This window comes from Ursus americanus, chromosome 5 (genome assembly GCF_024610735.1).
Source record: "Ursus americanus isolate L20-20 chromosome 5, mUrsAme1.1.p, whole genome shotgun sequence".
In the NCBI taxonomy this organism is placed as follows: domain Eukaryota; kingdom Metazoa; phylum Chordata; class Mammalia; order Carnivora; family Ursidae; genus Ursus; species Ursus americanus.
The window spans coordinates 18,271,666-18,282,934 of record NC_142131.1 but is presented as its reverse complement, the minus strand read 5'-3'; the positions used below and the strand labels follow the sequence as shown (position 1 = coordinate 18,282,934).

At 40.9% G+C, this 11,269-nt stretch overlaps 1 long non-coding RNA gene across 3 annotated transcripts; it reads right to left on the bottom strand.

Moving 5' to 3' along the window:
- Positions 1 to 3,167: 3,167 nt before the first annotated feature.
- LOC148110046 (uncharacterized) lies at positions 3,168 to 10,122 on the bottom strand. 3 transcript variants are annotated; one of them, XR_015724400.1, is made up of 6 exons: positions 9,726 to 10,122; positions 8,763 to 8,962; positions 7,758 to 7,863; positions 7,539 to 7,658; positions 4,304 to 4,391; positions 3,168 to 3,513 (listed from the first exon to the last, which is right to left on the bottom strand). It is a non-coding gene; the product is annotated as an uncharacterized LOC148110046 (long non-coding RNA). The 3 variants fall into 3 exon arrangements; XR_015724399.1 differs by lacking the exons at positions 3,168 to 3,513; positions 4,304 to 4,391 and having other exon boundaries at positions 7,350 to 7,658; positions 9,726 to 10,115; XR_015724398.1 differs by lacking the exons at positions 3,168 to 3,513; positions 4,304 to 4,391 and having other exon boundaries at positions 7,350 to 7,863; positions 9,726 to 10,115.
- Positions 10,123 to 11,269: the final 1,147 nt, after the last annotated feature.

The following is an 11,269-nucleotide window of genomic DNA, read 5'->3' as shown; positions in this document are numbered from 1 at the left end:
ATGTAATGTACAGCATCGTGACTGTAGTCACTAAGGTATTGCGTATTTGAAAGTTACTGAATAGATCTAGAAAGTTCTCATAAAAATATGGGGCGCCTGGGTGGCACAGCGGTTAAGCGTCTGCCTTCCGCTCAGGGCGTGATCCCGGCGTTATGGGATCGAGCCCCACATCAGGCTCCTCTGCTATGAGCCTGCTTCTTCCTCTCCCACTCCCCCTGCTGTGTTCCCTCTCTCGCTGGCTGTCTCTATCTCTGTCAAATAAATAAATAAAATCTTAAAAAAATAAAAAGAAAAATAAACAAGTTAACTATGGTGACATATGATAACTAGACATTGCAGTGATCATTTTACAATATATACAAATATTGAATCATTATGCTGTACCCCTGAAATTAATATAATGGTGTATGTCAATTATACTTCAGTTAAAAAACATTAAAAAAAAAAATCCATGATGAGTGACAGTTGTGAGAGACAACAGCTGTGGCATTAGATTTTCATCATGTCAGGCCTGAGATGTGTATTTCAGGTCACTTTTTTCCATTGGCACTGATCCTGAAGGACAGCAGTTGTCCTTCTATTAGCTATTTGCTAACCCACCTGTTGCCTCCGTGGGCTAAAAGATTAACAGAGTTGCAGTGGGAAGTGAGCCACTTTAGAGATGTGGGTGGATAGCGCCTTCATATGGTATTTACCTTCAGAAGTTTAAGCAAAACATTATCTGGTGCTATCAGCAATAATAATAGTGTATGTTGTTATTCCCATTCTAGGTGAACAAAACCCTTCAAATTATAACACCTGCTTCAAATGTATACCCACAATTAAAGATAGAATCGATATCTACTTTTTTCAGTTATATAAAAAAATACAGTTTTTGAAATAGCTATACCTAATATATAGTCAAATACTCAAGAATTGAAGGCAAAAGGGAATTTATCTAATTTTTCCCTTTTTGATAAATAGCATAATTTAATAGTCACAAAACCATCTTCTTCAACCAAATTATTGGTAAATGGTTAAATATCAATATTTGGATAAATTACCTGTGGTACATCCATACAGTAGAATATTATGAACAATGAAAAGGAACAAACTCATGATAGATGGCAAGAAAATGGGTGAATCTTACATGCATTATGCTAAATGAAAGAAGCCAAATTCAAAAGGCACTGTACTCCTTGATAACATTTATATGGCAATCTGGAGAGGGAAAAATAAATAGAGAGGAAAGAGATCAGTCGTTTCCAGAGGTTTGGGGGAGATTAGAATCTGACTTCAAATGAGTATGGGGGGAATTTGAGGAGTGATGAAATTACTTTTATTTGATTGTGGTTATATGACTGTGTTTGTCAAAATCTATAGAACTTTGCACTAAAAAGACTAAAAATTACTGCATATAAATTATACCTTAATTAAAAAAAATTTCATAGAACTATTTTCCCCCCAAAATAGGTGTTTTAATGTGAAGAAGGTGTCAGTCATCACAGGTGTTGCAGATGTAAAAATCCTCATTAGACTCTAAATGTACAAAATGAGTCATCAGGCTGTACTATTAATAGAAATTGAACTGTGAACAGCAATATTTTAGTAAGAATATAAGCCTCATGAAGACTTCTAGATACTGTTGTGAGGTGTTTTTTTGCACTTTGTGTTCAGATATAGTAAGCATAAGAGGTATATTTGAATTTTGCTCTTTTATGTTTGAGAAATTAAGATACTTGGTTGAAGGAAAACCAGGAATTCTCTTCTAGTACATAACTCACATTCAGTTGTTGTTTTTTTTTATTTTTAAGATTTTATTTATTTATTTATTTATTTATTTGAAGAGACAGAGAGACAGCCAGCGAGAGAGGGAACACAAGCAGGGGGAGTGGGAGAGGAAGAAGCAGGCTCGCAGCAGAGCAGGGAGCCTGATGTGGAGCTCGATCCAAGGACCCCGGGATCACGTCCTGAGCCGAAGGCAGACGCTTAACGACTGAGCCACCCAGGCGCCCCCTCACATTCAGTTTTGGAATGCTCTGTGCATATTTTTTAATACCTTCATAAGTGGTCCGAAGTGGATAGATTGTTTAGCTTGTGCATATAAATACTAGTTCTCCAGGCTGGGAATATATTTACACATCTGTTTATTCGTTATTTTATTATAATCTAACATCGTTATTAGTAATTTTTGTACATAAGGAGCTCTTTCCTAATATTCATGGGGGTGGCATTTAGTACAGTATCTGGAAGAAGAAATCAGGAAGGAAGTACTCCTTATCACTTCCCTATTTATGCTAATTTCACTAACACTGTTGGAGTCACTCAGGGTTGAAACCTGGTAGTTGTCGTTGATTCTGTCCTCTTCCTTCTCCCCATACCCAGGCATTTGCCAGGTCATGAGGCTCCTACCTTTGCTTTGTCTTGTAAAGTTACCTCTTCCCCAAGTAACTCGGCACTCCAAACTGGTTGTGTACATAAGCAAGGGAAGGTATTAGAAAAAGAAAGATAGCTCTCTAGGCCCATTCTGGAGGTGCTGAATCAGGATCCCCAAGTAGAATCTAGGGATCTGTACTTTTTTTAAAAAAATAATTTCTTTTTTAAAGATTTTATTTATTTGAGAGAGAGAGAGAGAGCACAAGCAGAGTGAGGGTCAGAGGGAGAAGCAGACTCCCCACTAAGCGGGAGCCTGATGCAGGACTCGATCCTATGACTCTGGGATCATGACCTGAGCTGAAGGCAGACGCTTAATGACTGAGCCACCCACACACCCCAGGGATCTGTGTTTTTTGACAACTTCCTAGGAAAATGCAGAAAGCTGCCTAATCGCAGTACCTAGATAACATCTGTTCTCAAAAAACTTAGAGATTAAGAAAGGGGAATGTGAGAAGTGGAACTAAGACATCTGGTAAATTAAAGGTCCTCCAGAGAATACTGGGCCACAGTGGACCATGTTTCCCCTTTCCCTCTTTCTGGCCCCCTACTTCAAGACAGCTGATAATTAGGCTTCTGCCCCAATCCAAAACAAAACCACAAACAAGATGTTCATCCAGAGGCACTGAAAACACTGCCTGGGGGAAACTATGGCGGCGTAGTACCACAGTGGTTTTGCTGATGCCCTGAAATAGAAATATTCTGGAATTTAAGGATCAGAAGCTTATGTATCCTAACTGATGCCTTTCTGATGCCTTTCTTTCTTTCTTTCTTTTTCTTTCTTTCTTTCTTTCTTTCTTTCTTTCTTTCTTTCTTTCTTTCTTTCTTTCTTTCTTTCTTTCTTTCTTTCTTTCAAGATTTTATTTATTTATTTGACAGAGAGAGAGAGACAGCCAGTGAGAGAGGGAACACAGGCAGGGGGAGTGGGAGAGGAAGAAGCAGGCTCCCAGCGGAGGAGCCCGATGTGGGGCTCGATCCCAGAACGCCGGGATCACGCCCTGAGCCGAAGGCAGACGCTTAACGACTGAGCCACCCAGGCGCCCGGATGCCACTTTCTAAATATAAAAACACAACCAAGATCCCTAGACATTTGAAGAAAACCTGCAAAATAAAATAAATGTATCAGGAAATACATATAAGCATGACATAAGGAAGTACAAATAATTCAGGGAACAAAGAATTCTTAAACAAACGAAGTCCTAATCAGAGAAATTCAAGCAGATAAGATGTTATAATAAGAATAATCAGACACTAAGAATCCTGGGAAACTAAAGACATACTTCCCAATATGAAAATATAAATAGGAGGATAAGAAGATAAAATTAAGGAAATAACTCAAAATATAGTGCAAAGAATCAAGAAAACAAGATAGAAGAAGAGCTATAAGAGAAATAGTTGTCATAGAAATCCGAGACCTAATTAATAGCATTTTCAGAAGGAGAGATCAGAGAAAATGGAGAAAGGAAGTATTTAGAGAGCTAAAGGAAGCTTTGAGTTCTCAGACGGAAAATTTCTACTAAGTGATAAGTAGAATAAATGAAAACATGCCTATAACTAGGAACAACACTGTGAAAGTACAGAAAGCTTAGAATAGAAGAAATTCAGTGTGAGTGAAAAGGAAATAAAGGATTGGGATTCAGGCTTTTATCTGATTTTTCATCTTCGATACTGGTAGAAGACAATGGAGGAATGCTGTCAAAGCTTTCGAAAGAAAGTGATTTTCAACCAAGAATTCTATACCCAGCTTAAATACCAATTACATGTAAAAGCGGAATAAAAACATTTTCAGGAATATAAGAATTAGTGCGTTTATTTCCCAGGTACTCTCTTTAAAAGATACTGGAAAGTGGAGGGAGTATGTTAGGAACAAAGATTTAGAAAACAGTCTCACCTAGTATTGGAGAGCAAGCAGTGTCGGTGATATCTGTTAGAGTGCGATCAGTTCAGAGGCTGGAGGGGTACCAGGGACTGGAGAACTCCTAGAAAAAGAAATTTCCATTGACCAGGTAGTATGTTTGAAAAATTTGTAAGAAATTATGGGAGATAATGAAAAAAAAAAAAAGACAATTAAAAGCTTTATAAAAAACAGTAAGGGTATAGAAAAAGACATGTAATCATAACTGTATTACATTCTGTGCCATGAATATTCATATAGTCTTAGTAATGCCAATGTTGTTTTTTTTATTTTTTATTTCAGTGTTAAACCTTTAGACAAATATATATATTTGTGTGTGTGTGTGTGTGTGTGTGTATATATATATATATATATATATATATATATAAATAAATGTTATCAGTCCCAGTAAGGTAGAAAGGGAAACATTCAGATGACAGAATTTAACAGATACAGAGAGAAAGAAAGTGAGGACAATGGCAGGGATCACATATCCTCTTTTAACAAAGTAGATATTCATATTGTCTGTCACTGATTTAAAAAAAAAATCTGAGGCTTAAATGTTTTAGGTGGATTTAAGAGAGCTAAATCTTCACCTATCATAAGCAGGAAATCAGTGGATAATGTAGTTCCAGGCATATAATATGCAGTTGATAAATGTCACTTCTTTATCTTGATCAAAAACCATTGAAGAGGGGCACCTGGGTGGTGCAGTCAGTTGAGCATCCGGACTCTTGGTTTTGGCTCAGGTTCTGACCTCAGGGTCGTGAGACTGAGCCCTGAGTAAGGCTCACGCACATCACGGAGTGGGCTTTAGACTTTATCTGCCTCTCTCTCTGCCCTTTCCCACAACCCCCTCCCCGTGCTCTTGTGGGCAAGCTCTCTAAAAAAACACGAGGGGCGCCTGGGTGGCACAGCGGTTAAGCGTCTGCCTTCGGCTCGGCGTGATCCCGGCATTATGGGATCGAGCCCCACATCAGGCTCCTCCACTGTGAGCCTGCTTCTTCCTCTCCCACTCTCCCTGCTGTGTTCCCTCTCTCGCTGGCTGTCTCTATCTCTGTTAAATAAATAAATAAAATCTTTAAAAAAAAAAAAAACCATGAAGGAATTACATTAAGGGGCGCCTGGGTATCTCAGTTGGTTAAGTGTTTGACTCTTGATTTGTGCTCAGGTCATGATCTCAGGGTCATGGGATGGAGCCCCCCTTCTGGCTCCATGCGCTCAGCCAGGAGTCTGCTTGGGCTGGCCTGCTCTCTCTCTCTCTCTCTTTCTCTTTCAAATAAATAAGTAAATCTTAAAAAAAGAAGAATGATATTTAAGTACAAGTCCTCTCTGTGACACTAATGATTCAGTTTAATTTCAAAACAGCTACTTTTTGGGTTTAGTCGTCCTCATATGCCCCCTACTCCAGCCAAATGAAACCATACCCACCATGCAATCATTGGCAGAAGATAAAATTAAGGAAATTAATGTGGAGTGAGATTGAGGAGAGTAAGGAATATGGATTTTGAGAAGCTGATATACCTTGATCAAATTAAATTTTATCAGTGGAGTTCAAAAGACACACAGTTTAGTGTTGGCCAGTATGAAGGCTTTAGGCTAATCTTTGCTTGAAAAGAGAAGAACACATTTAGTCTGGCATAATAGGGACTCTCTTTTTGCCAATTAGACCCCTGGTAAAATAGCTCTAATTAGAAATTTTGGAGTACTTTAATCTCCTTAATATTGCAAATATCATGAAAACCACAATGAGGAATTGGAGGCAACATAAAAAAGATTATTGGTGTCTACTAGCAGCATAACAAGAGTGATTCTCTCTTTTGCGCCCCCTGGCAATTTGGGTGGTTCAGAAGGGAAGAATGACTCAGCTTGAAATACAGGGCAATAATGATAGCCGGTAAAATCAATTGGAAAAAAAAAAAACAACAACAAAAACCCTGAAAAGGTCTTTGTTGTATTTCAAGAGGCATATTTGTCATGGATGTAGACTACTGTCACGTTGTCTTAGCGGGGTGGCTGTGGGCAGTATGTGTTCTCCCCATCAATAATTTCCTAACAGTTAGTTAGGCTCATTTGTTGTAAGCAATAGACCCCAACGGGGCAAACTCTTGGCCCCATTAAAATAATTCACAATAAATTATAATAAAATAATAAATAGTCTAAAAAAGTAAGTTAACAATAAAAATGTTAAACTTTAAAACAAATGGAAAACATTTGGAAAGACACCGGGTAGCTCTTAGAACAAAAGAAGTTAAACAACCGGGACTTGGGGAGGACAGCAGCTAGGGTTACTGGTATTCTCAGTGGACAGACTGACACATCTGGTTAGTGTCTTCCAGCATGATGGCTGAAATGACTCTGCTTCAGCCACTCTCTGCATTTTTGGGACTCACCCAGATTTAATGTGCAGGACAGAAATTAAAGAGTCATGTGTTTCACCCTTGGGAGTGAAGGGGGAAGGGAAACTGGTTGATGTCCTGCACTGAAATGTTAGGACGATGAGAGTTTTGTTATTAGAGGAAAGAGGGAGAATGAATGTTGGGCCAACAGAAACAGATGCCCACTACAAACAGTCAAGAGCTTTTTAAAAAAGACATTACTATCTTGGAGCTGCCTCTCTGATCCTACTCTTACCTTTTCCTAATGTTCTAAGGATTCCCTTCATTTCGTGCCCTGATCCTAAGATATTTTCAGTTTGCCTCTCAGCATGGTTATAGTTTTAGCTAAATTATTTTATTCTTTATTTTAGGGCTTACTTTTAATTTCATGGTAGAATTTTGTCTTCTCCAGAAGTGCCATAGATAGAACCTGTCCCTGCTGATTTGGGCTACTAGCCTCCGGAACTGTGTAAGAATAAATTTCTATTGTTTTAAGTCACCCAGTTTGGGGTACTCTGCTGTGGCAGCCCCAGGTAACTAATTCACGCCCACCTCCTGTTTCCTCTTTTTTTATTCAGGCAGCCTCAGATTGTTACCATTACTACAAACCAGTACTCCCAATGTTTTATTTTTTTTATTTTCTTTTAAAGATTTTATTTATTTATTTGACAGAGACAGCCAGCGAGAGAGGGAACACAAGCAGGGGGAGTGGGAGAGGAAGAAGCAGGCTCATAGCGGAGGAGCCTGATGTGGAGCTCGATCCCATAACGCCGGGATCACGCCCTGAGCCGAAGGCAGACGCTTAACGACTGCTCCACCCAGGCGCCCCACTCCCAATGTTTTATTATACATACAGATCACTTGGAGATCTTGCTCAAGTGGTGATTCTGATATGGTAGTTCTGGTGGCGCCCGAGAGTCTGCATTTCTTCCAAGTTTCCAGGTGATGTCCATGCTGCTGGTCCAAAGACCACACTTGGAGAAGAGTCAGCAAGGAGAGGTCTCTTGTCAGGTATGTCTCAGATCTGGGCTTTTTGCCACAATGCTAACGGGGATAAAGTGGGGGAAACTTACCCAGTGAGATGAAAAGAAAGGAGTAAACAAAATATCCCAGGGCAGAAGAATTGGGAAATTTTCCAAATAGACTCCCAGATTACTTTCCAATCTCCTAATAGCTCCCCTTTAAAAAACAAACAAAAAATATTCAAAGATTTCAAATTTGCTTTCTAAAGACATATATTTATCAATATAATAATTTACTAAGTTGGCATCTTACGTGGTCACTTTGCATTTTATTTTTTCAGTTGTGGTTTCAAAAGGAAATGGTGCAGACAGAGATGAGTGGGTACCATAATAGAACAATACAAGCCAACTGTCTTGAAGTTAATGAAGTTTCTCTTGTACTTGGGAAGAGTGGTCATTTGCAAAGGTCCAGAGACTAACTTTCATAGCTTTTCAGATTGCCTGTTCTTAGGTTTCATCTTTGGGGTAATGTTTCTTTAGGCATGAGGTCTGGTCCAGGAATTAGTGTTAAAAGGCTCTGTAGCTAGGGGCGCCTGGGTGGCACAGCGGTTAAGCGTCTGCCTTCGGCTCAGGGAGTGATCCCAGCATTATGGGATCGAGCCCCACATCAGGCTCCTCTGCTATGAGCCTGCTTCTTCCTCTCCCACTCCCCTTGCTTGTGTTCCCTCTCTCGCTGGCTGTCTCTATCTCTGTCAAATAAATAAATAAAATCTTTAAAAAAAAAAAAAAGGCTCTGTAGCTAATTCTGATGCAAAGTCAGGTTTAGGAAACAGCAGGTGTGAAATAAAATTTACTCTATAGGTACTACGTTGTATTTTATAGCTGGATGTCTAATTAAAAAGAAAAAGAAAATGTCTGTATTAATATACAGTTAGGCAAGACATGTTTTGCGATATACAGTTAGCCAGTTTTAGAAATTGGGTTGCCTGGTATCAGAAATTCAAAGTCAAGTTTAGAACAAGGTGTTCTCCATCGTGAGGATGTTCCCTAGCATCTTGACAGAATGATGTCTCACACTGTCATCCTCTGGCTAGTAGTTTTCGAACTTAAGTGTACCTAGGCATCTCTGATGGGCTGCTCATGACGATCGATTTCCAGGCCCTACCAGGAGACATTCTGCGTCTGAGGTTTGGAGCGGGGTCTGAGAACCTGCACTGTGGCCACGTCCCCCACAGTCCCCCAGCCACTCTCCGTGCAGTGGTCCATGGGCTGCAGTTGGAGAAACCGTGCTGTCCTATTGCTCTCCGTGTGGAATCCTGGAGAGGGAGAAAGAAGTATGACTGATGAAGAATCTGCCTTTTAACAGTCTTCCAGAGGGTAGTGACAGACTGAAAATGAGCAGGGCATCTAGTCAGCAACCGAGATGGCAGATAATAACGTCTTTATGAAGCCTTCCCCGGTTTTTACAGTAAGTCACTCAAGCCCGCACATCATGCCAAGTTCCAACCTGATTTGCGTCACTGCACTTGTGGGTTTGTGCCAAGACTAGTTACCAAACATATTGAAAAGATAACCCAGGAAAATGTGGGATAAAAATAAGATGCAGGCCTAGGACGACAGAAGCAAACTGAGCCGAGGTCATCTGTAAGTCACCGTGGAAGGACGATGGTAGGGATTTGTTCCAACAAGCCTTTGATGAAAGAATTCGATTAGTGGGCCATTGAGCTCTCAAAGTCAGAGAAAACAAAGCCAGTCACTTCCCCGCTTTGGTCGGGATTCAAAGGCTGTAAAGTCGGCTGAAAGCGCCGGCCGGGTCTGGCGTGCAGGAAAGGGCTCGCGGAGCCGGCGGCGGCGAGGACGGGCGAGCGGGAGCCGGGGACGGGGAAATCCACTGGCAGCGAGCGCGGTGAGTCAGCGCTGAGTCACGCTGGGCGCTACGTGCCGGCCCGGGCGGCGCAGCCCCGGCCCGACCCGCGGCCGCTCCGTCAGCCGAGCCCGCGGCTTCCTGGAAGCCCCTGCCCGCGCCGGCAGCGGCGTCAGCTCCCCCGCCCCGCAGGGCCCCCGCCGTCGCACACTTGCCTGCGAGCACGGCCTCCTCGCCCCGGCCTGTGACATCCAGGATTCCGCGCAGGGGAGGGGGGAGTCACATGTGACAGTTGGTTACAGAGTTACGGCGGATGCTTCAATCCCATGTGTTTCCTCAAAACTGAGATTCCAGTTGCTCTGGCTTTTTTTTTTTTTTTTTTTCGTGTTTGTTAGGCTTTTCTTTTTTCTTCTCTTCTCTTTTTTCTTTTTTCTTTCCTGGCAGGGGAGTGACATGCAGATCTTTTTATAGTTTCCAGCATTTTAAATGAAGCACAGGAAGAATAGATTAATAAAACATGTGTCGAAAACTATGCATCAAATCGTCACACTGCTTTGGGGCCTAAAATTATTATAATGTGGCTACGGTTGTAGCTTTGAATGCTAGGTAACACGGGGGTCGTATTAACTCTGTTTTGATTTGCCTGCTGTCAGTAATAATACAAAACAAGCCTCCAGATTTTTGCTGTTGTGTCCAGTCACCTTTTCTAATAAGTATTCTAAAGACTGGAAACGTGTTTGATCATCATGTGGTGTGCGTTACCAAGGAACAGGGGAGCTGTGTCTTTATGGGCCTTGTACCTTAACGGATACACAGTTGTCCTGAGGTACAAAGGATACTTTGTTGGTCTTACAAAATATTAACGGTAATGATTACATCTTTGCTGAAAGGCGATAGCAGGTAGTATGTCCTGAAGTGCAGCTAGTTAGTGAGATAGTCCTGGCGTGGGTGGGGTAATTCTGATTTTGAGGCTGACTTTCAAGACTGAGTCAGACGGGGTCTTTAGAAGTTGTCGTGCCAGCTGTTGCCAGTTGTTCTAGCCTCTTAATCCCCGTGTGTGTGTGTGTGTGTGTGTGTGTGTGTGTGTGTGAGAGAGAGATGATGCAAGACATTCGAGAGTTCTTGCATTTTGACAGCTTTTCTTGCAGGGGAGGAGACTGAAGTAATTAGAGGTTGCACTGACCCACCAAGGTTCCAGAGAAGCATGGCTGCCTAGTTTTTTATAAGAAAGGAAAAGCTACCAAGCAAATAAAATAAGGAAACATCAAAATAGATGCTGAGAGGCCAGAAAAGCAAAATAAGTTATAAAGACCAGAAATGGAATCTAATAGACTCGAACTGTTGAGAACCAGAAACATACCTATGTGCAAGCCTTTAAAAAAAGGACATTTCAAATTATTCCTGTATAAAATATTTAAAAGTTTAACTAAGTGTATACATCATTTGATGTTAAAAAAATGTGCTTGGTTCTGATTTGCTTTATTAGCTGATCCATATTGATGCTGTTTTGGCACTTAACAGGTTCAAAGTTGAGTTTGAAACCCAAGTTCACTTTACAGAAGTGTGAACTTGGGCTAGTTTCTTAGCTTCACTAGGCCTCAGTTTCCTCCTCTGTGAAAAGGAGGTTGTAATTATTATTTCATGGGTTTGCAGGCAGGATTAGAGGAGATGATGCCTATAAAAGGATTAGCATAATGCCAGGCACATTTGAAAAAATCCCTTATAAATGAAATCTTATATCCTGTTGTCACTGTTCTTG